A 4,739-nucleotide genomic window follows, 5' to 3' on the forward strand; every position below is an offset into this window, starting at 1 on the left:
GCGGGACGGGGGCCCTGGGGGGTAGCAATGCCACCAGAGCGTCGTACCGGGCCCTCATACATGCGGGGTGGTGTTGTGGCATGTCCGAAGAGGCGGCACGCGTCTCCGGGTTGTGGCCCCCCTCACGGACGGCAATGAAACGGTAGTAGACGTTCTGCGGTAACGATGCAGCGTGAATATTATTAAATACTTGGAGCGCGATAAAATCATGAGTTTTTTACACAACGTGGGCACATGTGCTATAGGACTGATGGTAATTTTTCATATTTTTTTGTGATGGAGAAGTATCTGAACACTTCCCTCTACGCGGATTGCTCTTCGCACGTCTACGACTGTGGCCGGCGGCCTCCGGGGGCTAGCATACCGTCAAATCTTGCGTAGGCGGCCTCTCACAAATCTGGAAGTGTTGAGGCGGTTGCAAACGCCCAGCACGCATCTCCGGGGTGTGCCCCCCCCTCACGGACGCCGCCGCCGCCGGCACCTGGAGGGGGGAAACGGACGCGTCGGGTCTACACGGAGTGGATGTAGCTGTGGGTTTGGGCCGGATGTTGCTCCAAAGTGTTCCTCTGGGCCGACCTAACACAACCGGGTGGAGAGGTCCACTGGTCAAAGCCCGTCTGTGCAAAGTCAAAGGGCTAGATCCCGTGGTCAAACGCTACAGGGTTAGGCGGGACGGGGGCCCTGGGGGGGGGTAGCAATGCCACCGGAGCGTCGTACCGGGCCCTCATACATGCGGGGTGTTGTTGTGGCATGTCCGAAGAGGCGGCACGCATCTCCGGGTTGTGGCCCCCCTCACGGACGGCAATGAAACGGTAGTAGACGTTCTGCGGTAACGATGCAGCGTGAATATTATTAAATACTTGGAGCGCGATAAAATCATGATTTTTTTACACAACGTGGGCACATGTGCTATAGGACTGATGGTAATTTTTCATAATTTTTTGTGATGGAGAAGTATCTGAACACTTCCCTCTACGCGGATTGCTCTTCGCACGTCTACGACTGTGGCTGGCAGCCTCCGGGGGCTAGCATACCGTCAAATCTTGCGTAGGCGGCCTCTCACAAATCTGGAAGTGTTGAGGCGGTTGCAAACGCCCAGCACGCGTCTCCGGTGCGTGCCCCCCCCCCCCCCTCACGGACGCCGCCGCCGCCGGCACCTGGAGGGGGGAAACGGACGCGTCGGGTCTACACGGAGTGGATGTAGCTGTGGGCCTGGGCCGGATGTTGCTCCAAAGTGTTCCTCTGGGCCGACCTAACACAACCGGGTGGAGAGGTCCACTGGTCAAAGCCCGTCCGTGCAAAGTCAAAGGGCTAGATCTCGTGGTCAAACGCTACAGGGTTAGGCGGGACGGGGGCCCTGGGGGGTAGCAATGCCACCAGAGCGTCGTACCGGGCCCTCATACATGCGGGGTGGTGTTGTGGCATGTCCGAAGAGGCGGCACGCGTCTCCGGGTTGTGGCCCCCCTCACGGACGGCAATGAAACGGTAGTAGACGTTCTGCGGTAACGATGCAGCGTGAATATTATTAAATACTTGGAGCGCGATAAAATCATGAGTTTTTTACACAACGTGGGCACATGTGCTATAGGACTGATGGTAATTTTTCATATTTTTTTGTGATGGAGAAGTATCTGAACACTTCCCTCTACGCGGATTGCTCTTCGCACGTCTACGATTGTGGCCGGCGGCCTCCGGGGGCTAGCATACCGTCAAATCTTGCGTAGGCGGCCTCTCACAAATCTGGAAGTGTTGAGGCGGTTGCAAACGCCCAGCACGCGTCTCCGGTGCGTGCCCCCCCCTCACGGACGCCGCCGCCGCCGGCACCTGGAGGGGGGAAACGGACGCGTCGGGTCTACACGGAGTGGATGTAGCTGTGGGTTTGGCCCGGATGTTGCTCCAAAGTGTTCCTCTGGGCCGACCTAACACAACCGGGTGGAGAGGTCCACTGGTCAAAGCCCGTCCGTGCAAAGTCAAAGGGCTAGATCCCGTGGTCAAACGCTACAGGGTTAGGCGGGACGGGGGCCCTGGGGGGTAGCAATGCCACCGGAGCGTCGTACCGGGCCCTCATACATGCGGGATGGTGTTGTGGCATGTCCGAAGAGGCGGCACGCGTCTCCGGGTTGTGGCCCCCCTCACGGACGGCAATGAAACGGTAGTAGACGTTCTGCGGTAACGATGCAGCGTGAATATTATTAAATACTTGGAGCGCGATAAAATCATGAGTTTTTTACACAACGTGGGCACATGTGCTATAGGACTGATGGTAATTTTTCATAATTTTTTGTGATGGAGAAGTATCTGAACACTTCCCTCTACGCGGATTGCTCTTCGCACGTCTACGACTGTGGCCGGCGGCCTCCGGGGGCTAGCATACCGTCAAATCTTGCGTAGGCGGCCTCTCACAAATCTGGAAGTGTTGAGGCGGTTGCAAACGCCCAGGACGCATCTCCGAGGTGTGCCCCCCCCCCTCACGGACGCCGCCGCCGCCGGCACCTGGAGGGGGGAAACGGACGCGTCGGGTCTACACGGAGTGGATGTAGCTGTGGGTTTGGGCCGGATGTTGCTCCAAAGTGTTCCTCTGGGCCGACCTAACACAACCGGGTGGAGAGGTCCACTGGTCAAAGCCCGTCCGTGCAAAGTCAAAGGGCTAGATCCCGTGGTCAAACGCTACAGGGTTAGGCGGGACGGGGGCCCTGGGGGGGTAGCAATGCCACCGGAGCGTCGTACCGGGCCCTCATACATGCGGGGTGGTGTTGTGGCATGTCCGAAGAGGCGGCACGCGTCTCCGGGTTGTGGCCCCCCCTCACGGACGACAATGAAACGGTAGTAGACGTTCTGCGGTAACGATGCAGCGTGAATATTATTAAATACTTGGAGCGCGATAAAATCATGAGTTTTCTACACAACGTGGGCACATGTGCTATAGGACTGATGGTAATTTTTCATAATTTTTTGTGATGGAGAAGTATCTGAACACTTCCCTCTACGCGGATTGCTCTTCGCACGTCTACGACTGTGGCCGGCGGCCTCCGGGGGCTAGCATACCGTCAAATCTTGCGTAGGCGGCCTCTCACAAATCTGGAAGTGTTGAGGCGGTTGCAAACGCCCAGCACGCGTCTCCGGTGCGTGCCCCCCCCCCTCACGGACGCCGCCGCCACCGGCACCTGGAGGGGGGAAACGGACGCGTCGGGTCTACACGGAGTGGATGTAGCTGTGGGTTTGGCCCGGATGTTGCTCCAAAGTGTTCCTCTGGGCCGACCTAACACAACCGGGTGGAGAGGTCCACTGGTCAAAGCCCGTCCGTGCAAAGTCAAAGGGCTAGATCCCGTGGTCAAACGCTACAGGGTTAGGCGGGACGGGGGCCCTGGGGGGGTAGCAATGCCACCGGAGCGTCGTACCGGGCCCTCATACATGCGGGGTGGTGTTGTGGCATGTCCGAAGAGGCGGCACGCGTCTCCGGGTTGTGGCCCCCCTCACGGACGACAATGAAACAGTAGTAGATGTTCTGCGGTAACGATGCAGCGTGAATATTATTAAATACTTGGAGCGCGATAAAATCATGAGTTTTTTACACAACGTGGGCACATGTGCTATAGGACTGATGGTAATTTTTCATAATTTTTTGTGATGGAGAAGTATCTGAACACTTCCCTCTACGCGGATTGCTCTTCGCACGTCTACGACTGTGGCCGGCGTCCTCCGGGGGCTAGCATACCGTCAAATCTTGCGTAGGCGGCCTCTCACAAGTCTGGAAGTGTTGAGGCGGTTGCAAACGCCCAGCACGCGTCTCCGGTGCGTGCCCCCCCCCTCACGGACGCCGCCGCCGCCGGCACCTGGAGGGGGGAAACGGACGCGTCGGGTCTACACGGAGTGGATGTAGCTGTGGGCCTGGCCCGGATGTTGCTCCAAAGTGTTCCTCTGGGCCGACCTAACACAACCGGGTGGAGAGGTCCACTGGTCAAAGCCCGTCCGTGCAAAGTCAAAGGGCTAGATCCCGTGGTCAAACGCTACAGGGTTAGGCGGGACGGGGGCCCTGGGGGGTAGCAATGCCACCGGAGCGTCGTACCGGGCCCTCATACATGCGGGGTGGTGTTGTGGCATGTCCGAAGAGGCGGCACGCGTCTCCGGGTTGTGGCCCCCCTCACGGACGGCAATGAAACGGTAGTAGACGTTCTGCGGTAACGATGCTGGCGGCCTCCGGGGGCTAGCATACCGTCAAATCTTGTGTAGGCGGCCTCTCACAAGTCTAGAAGTGTTGAGGCGGTTGCAAACGCCCAGCACGCATCTCCGGGGTGTGCCCCCCCCTCACGGACGGCGTCGCCGCCGGCACCTGGAGGGGGGAAACGGACGCGTCGGGTCTACACGGAGTGGATGTTGCTCCCGGGTGTCCCTATGGGCCGACCTGACACAACCTGTGGCCCCGCTCACGGTCGGCGATGACACGGTAGTAGACAGATCAGGCGCTCGTATAGTTACCGGATCAGGCACTCGGTAACGGTACCCCTCAGTCAGTTGCTCTCCTATGTATCACCTTTCGCGAGACCATAGAAAATATTTATATTATAATGAAATGTTGCTGACCATAGAAAAAATTCGGTTCAAAAAAAATTCAAGAACGTGTATTTGAAAATATTTAATATGTACGTACAAATATTTTATATGTATATGAAACTTTTCAATGCGTATGAAAATAATATACACTAAAAATATATTTGAAGACAGCTAATAATATATGTTGT

This window comes from Triticum aestivum, chromosome 2A (genome assembly GCF_018294505.1).
Source record: "Triticum aestivum cultivar Chinese Spring chromosome 2A, IWGSC CS RefSeq v2.1, whole genome shotgun sequence".
Lineage (NCBI taxonomy): Eukaryota > Viridiplantae > Streptophyta > Magnoliopsida > Poales > Poaceae > Triticum > Triticum aestivum.